General features: G+C 45.9%; 1 protein-coding gene across 3 annotated transcripts in view; it reads left to right on the top strand.

Moving 5' to 3' along the window:
• The first annotated feature begins 268 nt into the window (after positions 1–268).
• Positions 269–19,666, top strand: part of LOC108935698 (WSC domain-containing protein 2-like) — a 47,086-nt gene continuing 27,688 nt past the window's right edge. The window contains exons 1-3 of one of the 3 annotated variants that reach the window (XM_029252893.1): positions 269–1,159; positions 1,394–1,504; positions 17,551–17,624. The gene's annotated coding sequence lies outside the window, so the exon portion shown is untranslated. Of the gene's footprint in view, positions 1,160–1,393; positions 1,505–11,029; positions 11,098–17,550; positions 17,625–19,666 lie in introns of those variants that run through there. The other 2 variants (XM_018754509.2, XM_018754527.2) reach the window with 2 other exon arrangements.

Raw genomic sequence — 19,666 nt, 5'->3', positions numbered from 1 at the left:
CACGTGCCGAAACGTTACCGTTTATGAAGCGCTATTTGTGTTGCACTGTAACTGACAACAGCGATTGGCCGGAACTCGACGTCACGTGTCTCCAAAATATAACTTTGTATCTTTGCACGACGTTCAGTCGGCGCAGTGGAGATAAACTTACACTTTGTATTATTTTGCGTTTTTATGTCTTTGTGTGTGTCTGTGTGTGTGTGTGTGTGTGTGTGTGTGTGTGTGTGTTGGGGGGGGGAGTGCACCGTCACGGCGCTCCCTCCCACGCTGTGTCTTTAAATACCGTGGGCAGCTCCGCGCGCGAACCGAATGTGTGGCGCTTCGCGCGCACCGTCTCCAACGCGTTCGCCGCATCCGTCCGCGCGACTCCTCGTCTCGCGCCCCACACAGCGCGCGCCCCGGGATCCTCTCCGCGGACGTCAGACTGCAGTAGCAGCAGCTGAGCAGAGGCATCGGAGTCGGCGGCGGCGGCGGCGGCTGCGGCTGCGACCGCGACCGCGATCGCTCAACGGCGCAGCAACCCGCTTCTTCGATCGTGGGCGCGCTGAATCCGGAGCGCGCGCCTCTCGCCTTCCCGCCCCGGCCGGAGACCGTTTCCTTGCCCCTTTTCTCGGAATGCAGCCTTTCCCGTTTCTGAACAAACGCACGACGAGCTCGAGCGGCCGCCGGGCTTCTAGCGGCATCCCGTTAGCGCTCATCATCGTCGGGGTTCGACGGGAAGTCAGGCGTCCGCGAGCGCGAGCGCGAGCGAACGACGCCGGGGCGGGCGCGAGCCCGGCGTGCGGCAATTAAAGGTCCCCGCCGCGGCGGAGCCGGGGAAGCGCGAACTCGCGGCGTGGAGGGTGTCGGAGGAAAGGATGCGTTCCGTGGCTGCTGGACGTGGTGGCGTCGCTGCAACCGCTGCAACCGCTGCACCGCTCGCCGCGGCTACGGGCTCCGGCGACAGCCGCCGATCGCACCGGATGAATTAATTATCATTTTTTATAATCCAGCCGTGTTGGAGTGGAGTTGCGAAGCCGCGGGTCCCCGGTGAGCATCGCTCCCTCCACCCGACGACGGGAGCTGGAGAAGGTCCGCGCTCCAGAGCCGTCGCTGTGCCGGGAAGATACGGCGTCATCGGCTCTTCTCACCTGAGTGTGGAGAATCTCACCTGGACACGGTAACACCTCAGTATCAGTAGTCTTAGTATGTATGTGTCTCCAGTTCCGAGAACGCTTTTTTAATATATAATTAATAGGGGCGCATGAGTTGTCACCATTCGAGTCACTCGGAGATGAGCGTCGTTGTTAAAGCCACAATAAAGAAAAATGAATTGAAAATGAATGATTGATGTGACAAGTTGTGTGTGTGTGTGTGTGTGTGTGTGTGTGTGTGTGTGTGTGTGTGTGTGTAGCGTGGAGGTCCGGTGTGTGACATGCGAGAAGCTCCGAGCGCCGCTGACGGACGGTGCAGAGCAGGGAAGAGCCTCCACGCGCATATAAATCCCCGAAAAGCCCCTTCAGAGGTCAGACAAGTACGTTTAAGAACCAACTTTAGTGCCTCATATTTGTATGCTCGGTGTATACTCTGTTTTATTGTTTATTATATGCACTGAGTCTGATTCTGTTTATTGTAAGTACAATGTGATGGCAGCACAACCCGTAAATTAAGCTGCGATTTATTATGCGCTATTAATTTCAGTATATATATTATATTTTTATATTAAACCACAGTGTCTCATTTTGTGACTTTACTTTCTGAGTTATACAATTGTTCATACATTTCAGTAATATAGTAACGTCCATCATTAAGGATAAGCATATATGAAAAGTAAAAATGTGAGCCAAGAAATGATGGATATTACTGTTTTCCCCACAATTCTACACTGAGTTCCATACTGAATAACTAATGCTTAACGATGCTATTATCATAATTTAAAGCGTGAGTTATTTGTTACATCCTAACTGGATGCTGTAAATGGAACGAAACCTTTACAGGTTGTGTCTTGTGTCAGTGAGCATTTCCATTTTTTATATTGCAGATACATGATATGTAAACATACATGCAGTACAGGCAGTCCCAGAGTTACGAACGTCCAACTTACGTACAACCCGTAGTTACGAACAATCCCCCGTAGAGCCTGTTATATCAAAAATTCGAGTTACGTACAATGATTTGTAATAAACGGGCGCTACTTTGCGACGCACACCAAAACATCACGCGTCTACAACGATTCATGGGCGCGTGAGCCTGAGGTAGGACAAAGACTTTGTTTTTTTTTTTTTTTTTCCAGTCCGACCACATTGCTGTTAAGTGTCTCGTGTGTGTTACTGTATTTGGCTTTGTTTTTTTGTGTTTTTACCCTCCTAACCATGGCACCAAAGCGTAAATGTGATGCAAGTGATGATGATGCATCAAAGAAAAGGAAAACGATCACGACCGAAACGAAAGTGGAAATAATAAAGCGATCGGAAAAATGTGAAACGCCAACGAACACCGGAAAAGTGTTAGGCTACAGTCGCTCAACAATCGGGACAATTTTAAAGGACAAAGCAAAAATAATGGAGCATGTAAAAGTCTTCGTCCCGATGAAATCTACAATTATCCGACTTACGCGCAAATTCGACTTAAAGACCGACTTAGGAACGGAACTCGTTCGTAATCCGGCGACTGCCTGTAGTTCATTGCTGTCTGGTTTCACGTTGATGCGACTTAACTGGTTTTGCTGACAAATATGCAAATTGCAGGTAAAAACTTGTAAGGAGGTGTGTGTGTGTGTGCTGTGTGTGGTCTTTTCAGAATTACTGGAAAGGCATCTTCACACGTTCCAGGCCCTATACACAAACTCCATCACGATACAGATGGTCTGTGCCCTGTCCCTGCTTTAAATGTGTAAATGTAAATGTGTCCCTGGACCCACCCCGGCTTTCCTGTTTACACATAATCAGGACTGTGTGATAGATCTCATGGGTACCATACAAAAGAGTTAATATTACAAGTCAAATCCTAAATCTAATGCCTATAAGCCTGTTGTAGTAGGAATTACTTAGTTACTAACTGTTCCTTTTTAGAAAAAAGAAAAAGGTCATACAGTTGAATACACACACACACACACACTGTCTGAACCGCTCGTCCCATATGGGGTCGTGGGGAACCAGAGCCTAACCCAGCAACTCAGGGCGTAAGGGACACACCCAGGACGGGACGCCAGTCCGTCGCAAGGCACCCCAAGCGGGACTCGAACCCCAGACCCACCGGAGAGCAGGACCCGGTCCAACCCACTGCGCCACCCCCCCGTTGAATATTAGTAGTTTAAAATAGTAGTTTTAAAACACGGCCTGATACTTAGTGATACAGCATCTCCAAATGGGAGGGAAAGGTGTGCTCACCCTGGTATGACATCTGCTCCAGGGTTAATAATTACAGTGGGCGTAACTGCCAAACGTTGCAGAATGTCCGTTTAGAATCCCAAATGAAGCTGGAATGTGAAGATTTAGAGCGACGCAGTATTATCGTGGAGTTTTTCTTTAGACTACAATATTATCCTTGCGTTTCTGTCCAGAATTCATAATTACCCTGGAGCTGGATGGATAAATGCAGTAATTGAACAGCAGCGCAAACGTCTTACCTGCGCTTTGGAGTGTCCTCGTGTCTAAGCCGCCCATCTAGGTGTTAGACGTTCACCTAAATGTGCTTTACTCGCATACACACACACAGTCACACAACAGACACTGCTGAAATAGGTGCTGATGCCAGGGGCTTTTGTGAAGCGCCGTGAGGTAGGATGGATTATGTAACTGCCCCACAGAGGGATGTGGGGATAATTCTGGATGCCTGCTGGTTGATGGCTGCCTCTCAATATAAGCAATGGCCCATCAGGGATGAGCAGCACGCATTAGCCGTCGCTCACTTTGATGGATTATGACACCGGGCCTCCGTATACATACTGCATATTTTTAACTTTTAATATTTTTTGTTTTACTGTATATGTTGCCGGGTTAGGCTCCGGTTCCCCGTGACCCCGTATGGGACAAGCCGTTCTGAAAATGTGTGTGTGTGTGTGTGTGTGTGTATATGTACTGTAGTAACGTGTGTGTGTGTGTGTGTGTGTGTGTGTGTGTGTGTGTGTATATACCAGTGCTGAATAACTTCCACAGCTGTTCTGTCATCGAGGTGTAGGAAGTTTTGGTTCATTGGAAGCATAGAAAAAAAAATTCAGCATATTCATTATGTACTTTTTTGATTGTTTCGAGGTAAAAGACAATATTTTAGAAGTCCTCTCATCCCTGACTTAACAGGGTTGATACATTTGAAGTGACCCTGCGTTAACATAATTTTGAATTTAATTATTGTTCCAGTATGAAAAATGTGTCACCTAAAATTAATTAGAACATAACAAATGAAGATATTTTATGCTTGACAGTGGCAACTTCTTTTTTTTTTTATAATATTTGTAACAAAGCTGTTCTTTCTAGCTTGTCTTTTAATGTTATATTCTCATTCACTCATTCATTATCAATAACTGCTTCTCTAATGCAGTGTAGCGGTGGTCCAGAGTCTACCTCACCAGCACAGATGGTGGGAGATATGGTACATGGTGTGCTGCACGGAGGCATTTTGATCATTTTGACCATAATTTGATAATTTGGCCCACAAATGCTTATTATGTTAAGAAATATGAAAGATATTTCCCAAGATCTCTGCCTGTGTCCCCCAGCAAAGTATGTAGACACCATGGTGTGTAGTGGTGTGTAGTGTTTGACCCCAGGTCATTTGCATTTGGTCACAAGGTTAAGGCTTTATTTATACTAGTGTAAGGCTATTCGTGTCGTTAAAGCTGTTTATTTTACTGTAGCTCTTGCACGTGGCCTCGAACGTGCAGCAGCAGGAAGGGAGTGTGGAGGAGGGACAACGTCCCCATCACTCTTTATTTAAACCTTCCCAGGTAGCAGGGGGGGTCTGCCAGCTGGGCTGAGGGAATCCAGCTATTCCCCGCTAAGGTCCCTCACTGTGACCCCTCACTAGTCAGCGTTTCTGGAAATACCATCGAGTTTCACACGTTCTCAGCCCTGCTGTCTGAAAGAACGCCCATTTTCACAATGATGTAAATAACAGAGTTTACCATTACATAGTTATAATTTATTTTGGTTTATAGGTAATATAGTTTATCTATATAAGGACTCAAGGATCCCAGATTTATACCCCGTGATTGGCTTTCTTACCCTCAGTTTCTCCAGTTAAATAACCTAGTTGTATAAATGGGTAAATAATTGTATGCTTGTAATAATTGTGACCTTAACATTGTACGTCGCTTTGGAGAAAAGCATCAGCTAAATAAATAAATATAAATGTAAAAATTACCCAGCTTTGTAAATGGTAAATCACTGTAAGTAGGTTAACACTGTAAGTCGTTTTGGTGAAAAGCAGCAGCCGAATGCTCAGCAACAACAACGGTCCTAATAATGTTATATTGGTGAATAAAACTGACTGGTGATTCTGATTGGTTGAGACAGTCGCAGTGATTGGATGTTGTTTTCCCACGTTGCCTCTATCTGTACTTAGTTAAATTTATCGTGTTCTCTCATTTTCTTACATTTTCCCATGAGTGTTTATTCCACACTTACTTTTTCTTTAGTGTGCTACACATTTGTCAGGATCACGGGATGAAGTGAAATGACCACAGGATGGGTATAAATGCTTTTATACTGAATTATTGTAGGTCTGTTAAAAAGACAGATACTACATTAGCTCGAGCACATTTTTAATTAAGGTTTGGATACAAATCAATATGGAATGATTTCATTGCTACAGCACAGTGTTTGCCTTTATTATTATTGCTTCATAACTACATTTATTTATTTATTTATTTATTTTTATCTAATATTCATTCATTCATGAGGTGCTTTTTTTCCCAAAGCAACTTCCAATGGACTCTATGTAAGTCACCATGGTGACTTACACTGCTAGATACACTCCTTACACTGGGTCACTCATCCATACATCAGTGGAACACTAAGTAAGTTACTCTGGTAAAATTACCCAGCTGTATAACTCGGTAAATAACTGTTGACAGCTTAACATTATAAATTATTTTGTAGGAAAGTGTCAGCTAAAGGAATAAATGTGTCCCCAGTTAATTCCATGGGATGTTCTACCACAGCACTTGAGGTTTGGTGTGTTCAGAGAGGACCCTACAGGATACTCCCCCTCTGGACCTTGAACCAGGTGCCTCCAGCTTTCAGGTCCACCGTGCTACTCGCTGAGATGTAGGTCTAGTTCTCATCGGACCTCTTTTGTGACGGGCCTCATAACGGCTGTGGACCCTGGCTGCCGTGCAGTACACAAGTGCTCAGTGCCCACTAAGAACCGCTTAGGTGATCTATCATTTTAATTAAACCACGGCTCGGCTACAAGCACAGGAGTTACCATCTGATCGTCTCATCCTCTCGCGTGACCCCTCCTCTACCGCGTCGTCGGGAAAAGCTGAGCAGGACCGTGTAACTGCTGAGATTTCTGGTCTGTTTCCCAGGTCCGCTGAGCGAAAACGACATTAAAGTGTAGAGCTCCAGAAGAGCCTAAGACAAACTGCTGACTTTTTGATCCTCTGCTCGACCCAAACTTGGCCCTGTAGGAAGATTTGGCCGACCGACTGAGGCCGCAAAAGCTTTTACTGACCTTTTAACTGGAAGGCCACGATCCTGCATGTTTTCTGAGCATCTGGGTGGTAAATCCCAGACTGCTTTAAGCAGGCAGTCGCCTGCTATATTTAACCTCACGTTTAGCTCGCCTATATCATTGTGAATAAAGGGGTACCTTCCCCTGTGGGGGGGGGTGGTTCGGTACAAGGAATTCCTTAGGTGAGTTTCTTGACTGCCAGTGCAGTCGTTGAATAACCCAAGGAGACACAATTTTGGGACAAATTACTTAAATACTAGAGTGGAATAAGAGACTGTGTGGTGGCAAAGATAGAACAGGGACTGACTGCTTGACTGAATTCATTTTATAGGGTGGCTGTGGGGAAAGGCGCTGTTCGATTTTTTCCCAAAAAAACAAAAAAGATTTCTCCCACGCATGGCAAGGGGCCTCTCCAAACTGCGGTCCATCAAAGCAGCAGCAGCAGCGGCGGCGGTGGTAAGCAAGGCTGCACACCCACGCGCTCCAGGAGCGGGATGTTTATTACTTGCCCCGCCGTCTCGCCTCGGACCTGGTGGAACGGCATAGCTGGCTAATAGCACTCAAGTGCGTCTGCCTGGTGCCTTCCTTCCTTTTTAGGTGCTTTTTGAGCCTGAAACATGTAAGGAGCATCTGCCATCTCTTCCAGCCCACATCCATTACTGTGATTGTTTTCCGTCCCGGAAAGAAAAGGTCTCTCCTGTCTTCCATTAGCGGCAGAGTACAGCAAGGCCGACCTGAGGGCCAGTCTTTCCTGTGGGAGAGCCTCTCAAAATGAGACAGAAGAGAAATTTCACTAGATGGCAGATAGTCTGCAATCACATTTATTTAACAGACACTTTTGTCTAAAGCAACTTCCAATCAACTCTATGTAGTGTTACCAGCCCACACACCTTGTTCACCGCAGTGACTTACACTGCTAGATACACTACTTACGCTGGGTCACTCATCCATACATCAGTGGAACACACACTCTCTCTGTCACTCACACACTCTGGGTGAACCTGAACAGAATGTCTTTGGAGTGTGGGAGGAAACCAGAGCACCCGGAGAAAACCCACACAGACACGGGGAGAGCATGCAAACTTTACACAGACTGAGTGGCAATCAAACCCATGTCTTCCAAAACATGAATCCATGTTAATTTTGAAGGACATCTTGAGGAGCATGCAGTCCCTTGCTTGGCCCAATAGTAATTTTGTGCAGTTCACTAATATCAAGTCAGGGACGTGTCACTCAGCTTTGGAGAGCAGAGTCCAACAGGCTTCCCATTCCTCCTTATTGTATTAAGATCTAAAAAAGTAAAAGATGGATTTGATCTTGATGGCAAACTGGATGAGGTTGTTCCTCGCCCAGGTGGAGCGGAAGCCTCCAGCACTTGTTCTTCCAGGACCGTAGTTGAATGATCCATGTTCTGTTATACCGTGTGAATATAGATTTAAATGAGCCAGTGTGGCTTTTACAACTGTTCAGTGAAACAGGTTTTCCAGCTGTGCGCCACAGACGCTATCACTCTGTAGGTGGAATACCAGAGGAGGAAATTGACAGCATCGCACAGAAACCTGTGGTCTTATCTCAACAAAAGTCAAAAACACTGATTTTTTCTCTAAAGCTCACTGAGATTAAAGACCTTTTGTTTTGTGGAGATGTCCCAACAATGTCTGTTCTTATATTGACGTGTTCGTTGAGGGGTGCGCGGTGGCGCAGTGGGTTGGACCGGGTCCTGCTCTTCAGTGGGTCTGGGGTTCAAGTCCCACTTGGGGTGCCTTGCGGCGGACTGGCGTCCCGTCCTGGGTGTGTCCCCTCCCCCTCCGGCCTTACGCCCTGTGTTGCCGGGTAGGCTCCGGTTCCCCGTGACCCCGTATGGGACAAGCGGTTCTGAAAATGTGTGTGTGTGTGTGTGTGTGTGTGTGTGTGTGTGTTCGTTGAGCTGACACTTTTCTCCCAAGTGACATAAGTGTTGAGTTTGTATACTGAGGTACTTACACCGATCAGCCACAACATTCCTGCCATTCATGTGGATGTTCCTTTGACACGTACCACCTACCCAAAGACTGTTGCAGACCACGTACACCCCTTCATGGCAACGGTATTCCCTCATGGCAGTGGCCTTGTTCAGCAGGATAATGCGCCCTGCCACGCTGCAAAAATTGTTCAAAAGTTCAAGGTGTCGACTTGGCCTCCGAATCCCCCAGATCTCAATCCGATCGAGCGTCCGTGGGACGTGCTGGAAAAACGAGTCCGATCCACGGAGGCCCCATCGGACTTAAAGGATCTGATGCTAACGTCTTGGCGCCAGACGCCACAGGACACCTTCAGAGGTCTTGTGGAGTCCAGGCCTCGACGGGTCAGAGCTGTTTTGGCGGCACGAGGGGGACCCACACAATATTGTGGCTGATCAGTGTACTATTGCGCACCCTTTAAACCGCTGGGTAATTTTTACTGGAGCAATCGTGGCAAGTACCTTCATACTATAGAAGGAGCAGGAATTCAGTCCCTGGTCTTTCTGATGCAGGGCAATGACTGTCACCGCTTTTCTACCTGCTGCCCCTTTTTCAAGAGTTACTCTCGGCGTCAGGACGCTTCCTTCAAAAGTGGCCTCTTCAGGTGCAGGAGAGCAAAAACTCACTCGCGCAGACATAGGAACACGTTCCCGAAAATGTCATTTCATGTTAACTTTTCATTTAACCTTGACTTTAATAGAAAAAGCATTCTATTTTATTTATATAACATTTACATATTTACATGTATTCATCTAGCAGACGTTTTCTCCAAAGCGACGTACATCTATTAGAAAATGCAATGTGTTCATTACATTAGCAGAAAGAGACGCTTAGATGCAGACGCGTGATTCTTAAGTGCAGGTATTTTGTTTCTTTCCATCATATGAACCAATGTTCATCACATGAGTAGCTGCATATAACTTTATCAGAATATCAACGATTCCTGATCACCTTCTTAGCAATTTTTTTTTGAGATGTATATAAACATTTACATTACATTACAGGAGTGGCTGCATTTTTTTATGCATATTATATTTATATATATGTATTTATTATATACAGTATATGTCATACATTTATATGTAACAATATATTTAAATATATAAAAATATTTTTATATTTAAATTTATATATATGAGGGGGTGCAGTGCCATAGCGGGTTTGGCCGGGTCCTGCTCTCCGGCGGGTCTGGGGTTCGAGTCCCGCTTGGGGTGCCTTGTGATGGACTGGCGTCCCGTCCTGGGTGTGTCCCCTCCCCCTCCCTCCTTAGGCTCCGACTTGCCACGACTTGCTCGGGACAAGCCTTTGTTAACGATGGGTGGATTTATACATATGTTACATTTTTTATGCATATTACATTTACGTTTTATCATTAGGCATATGTGGGTTTGTGCATATGTCCTATGTCTGTCTTGTGTTGCTCAGTGGGGAATAAAAATTTTAATTTGCTTAGTACTTCTGCAATATGGAGATGATCCAGCGCATCGATGGCTCTGTAGGGACTGACTCTGTGCCAGCAAGATTCAGACATGGCGCCCAGAGCTCGGTGTGCACTTCATATTTTATTCATTCTCTCAGCTCTTGGCATTCTTCTCGACTGCAGCAGTTGCGGTCCAGTTATTTACCTGCACCGTAAAGTACAGCATGTCCAAGATTTTCCATCTTTTTTTTGGGCGAAATCAGCATAACTACCATGGCAGACCCCAACAATGCAATGCTCAGAGATGGCCTCGATTTTTTCCACGATACAGATGCTCCTCGACTTACGATGGTTCGACTTATGATTGTTTCGACTTTGCGATGGTGCGCTAGCGATAGACATTCGCTAGAAACCGTACTTCGAATTTTGAATTTTAATTTTTTCTCCTGGGCAAGTGATATGGGGAGCGATACTCTCTCGTGATGCTGGGCAGCGGCAGCGATCCGCATCTGTGCATCGATAATGTCACAGAAAGGCTCGCCTGTGTCTCCTGATACTAGTGAGAAGAAGAAGAAGAGGACAGTTAAGACAATTGCCCAGGATGAAGGCGACAAGCCTCTAATGGCCATCGCACGTGAACTTGGACTTTCGCAATCGACGATCTCGACCGTCTTAAAGGATAAGAAGCGATGATGTTCGGTAGGTTAGGTGTATTAAATGCATTTTCGACTTACGATATTTTCGAGTTGCGATGGGTTTCGCGGAACGGAACTCCGTCGTAAGGCGGGGACCAGCTCTACCTTGCTCGGGTTTTACTTCTGGTTTTAAGCATGAAGAGAGATGAGAAGATCCCAAAATTATTACTGAATCGCTCTCTTTAAGAGGATAGTCCGTCCTATGACGGTACGTCGCAAAAATTCTGTCAAATGAGGTAGATGATGAATTGAAGCAAGGCAATGCGGTACGAGTACGGGACAGTATGGTGAAATCACCAGAGGAGAACAGTAGACGTACAAGTAAAAGGTAAACTAAGCAGCTGAGAAAATAAGGTTTTGTCTAGTGCTCTTAAAGGTGCTGCGAGGAAATCTGGAGCAGCTTTGTGTTGGAGGTTTCACCACAGGGCTGGAATCCCGTCACTGTTTTCGGAGTCTTTCCGTCCACTTGCTACAAAAGGAGCCTCGCGAGAGCGAAAATCCTGCCTCCGCCTTCAGTTTTCTGACGACCGTTGTGCAAATTCCAGCAGGCACACGTATGGGACATTGTCACACCTTAATTGCCTGCTGGGGAATTTGGGGTGCTCTGAGGTCAGGGGTTGACTTTGTCGTTGTCGTGCTGAGTAACCCCCCCCCCCACCCTGAGTCTCGGCAACATCACGGTAAATGTACAAAGGATGCTCCTTGCCTGGTGTCTCATGGAGGTGGAGGCAGTGCAGGATGTGGAACTTTAACCTGAAGCATCCACATCCTGGGAAGACCGGGAGTGTTTTAACTGCACTTCTATTGTGTCTGTAATATCGATTACAATATGAGTGACCCGGTGTAAGTAGGGTATCTAGCAGTGTAAGTCACCACGCTGAATAAGGTGTGTTCTGCATGTTCTCCCCGTGTCTGCGTGGGTTTCCTCTGGGTGCTCTGGTTTCCTCACACAGTCCAAAGAGACACTGTTCAGGTTCACTCATAGTGTATGTGTGTTCCGCTAATGTATGCATGAGTGGCTCAGTGTAAGTAGTGTATCTAGCAGTGTAAGTCACCGCAGTGAATAAGGTATGTGGGCTGATGACACTACATAGAGTTCATTGGAAGTCAGTTTGGAGAAAAACATCTGCTAAATAAATTAATTTAAATGTGATACCTTCAGTGGTATCGTTCAAATCCATATTACAATATAAACATCTACGTAGTCTGTTTTTTCTAAAGAAATCATTTTATAAGTCTATAAATACATTTGTCGTTTGTGAATATATAACGGTACATCGAAGTAAAGCAGGTTTATGCAGGTTAGAATAGATGTCTCCTCTTAAATTCTTAATGAATATTCATTAATTGCTGCCATGTGGAAATGTAGAAATTTTTTTCTTTTGCTAATACTTGGATACGTCCTACACTGACTGCAAATTAAATAGCGGTCTTGTTATCGTACCTTTGAATGCTCAATTATTAATATTTAACTCAGCGGATGATTTCAAAGGTGACCAGCACAACTTTCCATCCAACCACCAGCTGGTCATAGACAAACCAGCAATTATGTACCACAATTAAATCTTCATAATTCATTTATTTTTTTTAAAACCTTAAAATCTTTTCCAACGTTTTCTCATGTAATGCCTTCCTAAGTGCATTACAGTGCTAAGAAGGTCCAATTGAAGGAGATCCCCCAACACAATTTAATAAAGGCTGAACCCAAGAGGGAAAGTAAATGAAAATATTCTATTGTTGCTTCGACTCAGAAAATTAGAACTGTAAAATTTAAATATAATTACATCACCATTTTATCAATCTGTTGCTTGTGACTTTTACAAAAGCAAATGGCGATAATTATTTTTTTGTGCACAATTCTGAACTGTTGATTATAGTGGATTTTTGGTGTTCGAGACAAGATTTATTAGAAGTTATTGCTCATAAAAAAAAAAGCACTGCATTCCCTCATCATGGAAATTCACAAAGACAGCAAGGTGTTGACTCGAGCAAAGGCTTTTATTTGAACTGTTGCACAGGTGAGGATCAGAACAGTTTTGCAGCGCTCACACAGGAGACATGAACATCCTGTCTTATGAATTACCTGAACCATTAATCTCAGCACAGTAAACACAGAATGACTCTTTGATCGGTAGTTCTGGTTTTTATGCAGAATTTACATACCGCTGCCTCATCCTGACAACACCTGTACCAGTCCCGAGGAGCCCTGATCAATTCTAGTTCCCTCAGAACTGCTGAATCCCTGTCCACATTTAAAAAGGGTCTTAAAACTCACCTCTTCCAGACTCACTTCTCCCATCATCTCTTAAGTCCTTGTAAGGTGTAAATGGTCATGCACCATAACTTTAAGATCATATCCGGATAAACCTTTACGTAGCTACTCCTGTAATGTAACGTAAATGTTTTTCTACATATATTTGTATGTATATATGTGTATCTATATATATATAAATATATGTATATACATAGGGGATGCGGTGGTGCAGTGGGTTGGACCGCAGTCCTGCTGTCCGGTGGGTCTGGGGTTCAAGTCCCGCTTGGGGTGCCTTGCGGCGGACTGGCGTCCCGTCCTGGGTGTGTCCCCTCCCCCTTTGGCCTTACGCCCTGTGTTGCCGGGTAGGCTCCGGTCCCCCGTGACCCCCTATGGGACAAGCGGTTCTGAAAATGTGTGTGTGTGTGTGTGTGTGTGTGTGTGTGTGTATATATACATATAGAAAATTACTAGGAAGGAGTTTTATGCAGGGGGTGCGGTGGGTTGGACCAGGTCCTGCTCTCTGGTGGGTCTGGGGTTCGAGTCCCGCATGGGGTGCCTTGTGATGGACTGGCGTCCTGTCCTGGGTGTGTCCCCTCCCCCTCCAGCCTTATGCCCTGAGTTGCCGGGTTGGGCTCCGGTTCCCCGCGACCCCGTATGGGACAAGCGGTTCAGACAATGTAGTAAGTATGAAATGCTCTCTTACAAATAAATCAGAAAATGGAAAAAAATCTTTTTCTATTTTGTTCTAAATAATCTATAATACTTTAATATATCTCTTTGGGTGAAGTTGACGCAGCATGGCAATCTTCCGTTTTGCTCGAAGGGAGCACAAAATCTTGTGTGGGAGGAACATATGGTCATGGCTAAGTGTGGAAAACACCAAGTTTAATTTCAGCGATGTGTGAAATATCTGGGTGTTAGAAAAGTGACCACATAGCAAAAAATTCCTGCAGAGCCCTGAGGGTGCAGCGGGTATTGTGCTGGTTACTGCTGCTGCCTTTGGATCCAAAAGTCGCAGGTTTGAATCCCACCTCCAGCTACTGTACCCTTGAGCAGCCTCCTTACTCCGAAATTGTCCACCTGTATAAATGGGTCCGTCACTGATGGTAACTGTAGATTGTAAGGTGCTTTGAATAAAAGTGTCAGTTAAATGATTAATGTAGATGGAACACATGAGATACATACCTATCAGATCAGATACTCCATTCTCTTGAAAATGGGTGGCACAGCAGCTGGGTGGTGTGAGAGGACAGGGGTTTGATCCCTACCCAGTCTTTGTGGGTTTCCTCAGGGTGCTCTGGTTTCCTCCCACACTCCAAAGACATGCTGTTTGGGTTCCCCCATAGTGTGTGAGTGACAGAGAGAGAGAGAGAGTGTGTGTGTTCCAGTGATGTATGGATGAGTGACCCAGTGTAAGTAGTGTATCTAGCAGTGGAAGTCTTTGGGTGCTCTGGTTTCCTCCCACACTCCAAAGACATGCTGTTCAGGATCACCCATAGTGTGTGAGTTACAGAGAGAGTGTGTGTTCCACTGATGTATGGACGAGTGACTCGGTGTAAGTAGTGTATCTAGCGGTGTATGTCACCGTGGTGAATAAGGTATGTGGGCTGATAACACTACATAGAGTTTGTTGGGAGTCGCTTTGGAGGAAAGTGTCTGATAAATAAATAAATGTGAAGCTGTATGTGCGGCAGGAATAGCGGATCACCACGCCACAGCTGAGCTACGATTAGGTTTCTGAAGGTGTCGCTTTGTAAGATTCACATAACTATTTATTTATTTATTTAGCTGACGGTTTTCTTTTACCCAACTGACAGTTATGTACCCATTTATTCAGCAGAGTCATTTCCCTGTAGCAATTTAGCGCAATTTCCTTGTTCGAGGGTGCCGTAGCAGGAGACGGGATTCAAAACCTGGGTCCTTCATGTGCAAGGCGGTAACCGCGTCACCACCCGTTGTACCTAGAAGCGGCTGTTCTCTCGGAATTTAATAGTTTATTTATGGTCATAGTAGTGTGTAGTGTGGCAGAGCAGGTAAAAAGCAGTGGCGTGCAGCTCCTGAGCTACTTGCTGGGTGTGGGTTTGAGTGGGTGTGGACTGGGGTGCGTACAGAAAAAAATCCCTTCTGTGGTTTAAGGGTTTCACTGTTTCCCGCTTCCATACGCTGGAGCTGACTGTTCGGCTCATTTATGACGAAAAGGGAAATGAATCTTGGGAAAAAAATGAAAGTTAATAACAAGAAGAGCCGGTTGTAGGGGTAGCTGGAAGTACGGTGGTTAGAGCTGCTGCTGTTGAACCCAAAGGGTGCAGGTTTGAATCCCACCTCCAGCTGTAGTACCCTGGAGTAAGGTACTTACCCAAAATTACTCCAGTAAAATTACCCTGCTGTGTAAATGGATAAATTATTGTAAGCTTGTAATAATTGTTACCTTAACATTGTAACTTGCTTTGGAGAAAAGCATCTGCAGAATGAATAAACCTTTAAAAAACAGTAATGCGGCGTTAAGAAGAACTAGAAAATGTGGTGTTTTTTGACATGTAATTTACAAAAAACATGAAATATCGAAAATATCAATGTTAAAACAATGCTGACATTCCATCCGTCCCGGTATACATGTATATATCGTGCTCGGATCAGTTCTTTACAGAGTCGTTCGTATGTATCTCCAAAAAAAAAAAAAAAAAATATTACTAGGAAGGTGATCAGAATCGTTGATATTCGGATGAAGTTTTATGCAGCTACTCGTGTGATGAACGTCGGTTCATATGATGGAAACGAACTGCACTTAATCACACGTCTGCATCTAAGTGTCTTTTTCTGCTCATATAATGAACACATTGTATCTTCCATGAGATGTTCGTCGCGGCTTTGGAGGAAAGCGTCCGAGATAAATGAATACATGTAAATATGTAAATATCCTTACATTGTAATAAAGACCGGCCCGATCCGAGAGGCTGCGTATTTTTTAAAAGAAAAGCTGGGAGGAAATAAAAAAAACATTCCAGCTGTCTAATTTAGAGTCTAATCAGGATTGAAATGCTGGCAAAGGACAATAGTAATGTGAGTCACACTGTGAATAGCGGTCATTCAGGCCTAATCGGCTCGACACGTGCGCGTGCCGTAAACGTAATGACCTTTTGGTGCCAGAAGCGGCCAGGCGAGGTGCCTCGAGCGGCGTCGTTCTTCGGCGCTAACGAAGCACGGAATCGTGCGGCAAATGAGTCGTTTCTCGCCGTCGTCGTCTCCTGTCACGCGAGACGCCAAGAGCTGAGACGCGCACGCCGGGGTCGCCACGCACGCCGTCCACGCACGCGATTTCGCTGTTGTCCTCGGTTTTATTTTTGTTTAAGTGCCCAAGAGCATTCGACACACACACACACACATTTTCAGAACCGCTCGTCCCATACAGGGTCACGGGGAACCGGAGCCTACCCGGCAACACAGGGCGTAAGGCCAGAGGGGGAGGGGACACACCCAGGACGGGACGCCAGTCCGTCGCAAGGCACCCCAAGCGGGACTCGAACCGCAGACCCACGGAAGAGCAGGACCCAGTCCAACCCACTGCACCACTGCGCCAGCATTCGACACGAGATCTCGGAATATAAAACAAAATTAATAAGAACAGCTGGATGCTGCAAAAAAAAAAAAAATAGACCCAATACACACCTTCTGAATCGCTTGCCCCATACGGGATCGTGGGGAACCGGAGCCTACCTGGCAACACAGGGCGCAAGGGACACACCCAGGACGGGACGCCAGTCCATCGCAAGGCACTCCAAGCGGGGCTCGAACCCCAGACCCACCGAAGAGCAGGACCCGGTCCGACCCACTGTGCCACCGCGCCCCTCTGTAGACCAAGTATTTAAAAAAAAATTAAATGGTCTGAGAAAGGAGCTGTATGTGGGGACAAACTCAGTGATCTTTATTCTTCTCAATGAAGTGTGCATGAGTCTGAGGGACAGCTGGGGTGTGTGTGTTTCATTCAGGGTGAGGTAATACCAGTCACACAGGTAGTTGTGGGAAAAAGTTTGTGACCCCGTCACAGTTTGCTGGATTTCTGCATCGACGGCCCCTGAAATGTCATCTGATCTTCACGTAAGTCATAATAATTAAATGAAGACAGTGTTATTTAACAAGCAACATGCACAACGTTATATTTCCATATTTTTTATTGGAAAAAATGGTTTAAACACTTGTCATTGATGGAAAAAGTCTGTGAACCCTTATATTTTGCGACTAGTGACTCGTCCTCCTCCAGGCAACACCTTCAACGTTCTGTAGCTGCTGATGAGAACTGCTGAGTAGATAGAGGGGATTTTTGGCCGTTCCTCTATACGAGGCTCTCGTGGGATGTCTTGAACGGCCCGCTTCCGATCACGCTACGGCATTTTCGACGGAATTGACGCGGTCGTTCTAAAATACAGGATTCGGGCCTCTCTTTTCGATTTGCTCCACTATGTTGGATCGTTGTAGCGTTGCATGACCCATCACAGGCAGGCTTCGTGAAATTCTTTTCCTTTTTACTAGGGCGGAACTCTGGACACGAAGAAAGGAGCGCGAGGCTCGTCATCTCAGTCGAGGATCAGGCTGAACGTCTCCTGGTGAGTCCGTCATACACCCTCTTCCCTCCCAAATCCCATCCAGTTTTGATTCATATTAGAAGCCACAAGCAGATAACTCTTGGAGTATTTTATAGTTGTCTGGTCACTATGTCTTCTGCTTATAAGTGAGGAGGGGAGAGGGCGCATGGGCGGCAAAGGCAATGGCTGGATGCCCAAGGCTACGAGCAAGTCTGACTTACGACTGTTGCTCAGGCCCCGCTTGCCTCCGAGGGCTTGGACAGCAGGGTCACCTGCCACCTCACACACCTGTGGTCCAGCATCCAATACCTATGGATCTACATTACAGCACTATGGTAGCAAGAAGTACAGCTCTTGTATATTTTACGGCATAACCCCATTTATATTGTATGAAATCTTTTTTATGTATATAGCATACTTTTTAAACCAAGAGTATTACACACGTTTACGTTTACAGTATTCATTCAGCAGATGGTTTTCTTCAAAGCGACGTACATCTCATAGAAAATACAATAATACAAACATTTACGTTACATTACAGGAGTAGCTGTGTAAAGGTTTTTCCGGGCATCATTTTAAAGTTATTGTGCATAAACATTTATACCTTGCATGAACTTCAGAGATGACGGGCTAAGTGAGTCTGGAAGACACGAGTTTACGAGCCTTTTTAAATGCGGATTGGGATTCAGCAGTTCTGAGTGAGAGGGGGAAGTCGTTCCACCGCAACGGAGCGAGAACCGAGAACCTCCGTGCTTTTTCTTTCGTCCACGGGACCACCGGGCGAGCAGATGTGAAAGAGCGAAGGGGTCTGGTTGAGGTGTAGCAGACGATCGAGTCTTGTAGATATCTGGGAGCAGTTCTATTGATGCTTTTGTAGCTCATAACCAGCGTGTTGCATTTGACCGAGGCAGCTATAGGAAGCATAAATAAAAGTTTTACCCTGACTGTGGTGAATATAATTAGCAGTATCAACATTTTTTAGTCTTCCAACACACCGTACCCTTTTATCAATGTGCTTATTTGTTTTTTTTGGCAGAACTTTCTGCTGATTCCCTGGTATCATATGATTACAATGCACAGGGGTTAGTCAGCAATGAAATTGCATGTTTAATTTGGAAGAATGCAGAAGCGCATTGCTGCTATTTGGGCTTCAGGAAGAACAAATGAGCAGCAAACAAGTTTACCCGGGGGACGCCAGCACCTCCTTGGGATTCGGAGCCAGGCTGCCCCACCATGGCGCTGAATGTACGGCAGTAATTAATTGTCTCTGGCACGGGCCGCTCGCTAAAATCAGACATTTCTCTAATTAAAACCCTTGGCAGGAAGGCCCAAATCCCACCGCTTGGAAGGCTTTGGGTGCCAGGCGTGGGCTACCGCTCTGCTGTATCATGGCGGGGGGCTGGTGTGAGTGGAACATGGCGGGGGGGGGGGCTTACACGGGCTAAGCGCTGCCATCTGCGGCAGTCTCTTTACCTCATTCCACAGGCCCCAGATGGTGGACAGGAGCAGATGGCGAACCTGCGGAGGAAAGCCTGTCCGAGGTGCGGACAACCGCACGCGCTTAACCTCCAGAAACCGGACGCCGCTCTGAGACTTGTACTACGAGACACGTTCGACCCCCTGGAAACGATCCGGCGTCCGGTTTCCTCTTTGAGATGCACTTAACCTTGTGAAAGAGGCCCTTGCTGATGCATTTGTGCTTGGATAGGGTGTTGCCGGAAACAATCGTTGAGGGGACATTCGTTGACCTGGGGAGTAACCGAGGTGAGGCTGAATAGTACAACTTTTCTATGAAGAAACCAGTCGAAGACATTTTTTTTCAGTCCGGCATATATAGTTGGAGAGACACGGAAAACGAACCATAAACCAGGAGCATCACGCAGCGTCTGCGTCCGCAGCCATTCCGGTTCCACAGTGCGAACGCCCCCCGCGGTCCTCCTAATAGCATTTAAATAGCATTACCGCGCTCGACCCTCTTAAGCCAGTCTCGGTTTATCGTGCCGGAGAGAATCCGATTGGCGTTGATTGGATATCGCTGCAAAAATAGGTGGCAGAGTGTGGCC

The sequence above is a fragment of the Scleropages formosus genome, chromosome 6, assembly GCF_900964775.1.
Source record: "Scleropages formosus chromosome 6, fSclFor1.1, whole genome shotgun sequence".
Lineage (NCBI taxonomy): Eukaryota > Metazoa > Chordata > Actinopteri > Osteoglossiformes > Osteoglossidae > Scleropages > Scleropages formosus.
Note: the sequence above shows the minus strand (reverse complement) of the source record. Positions and strands in the feature narration are given on the sequence as shown.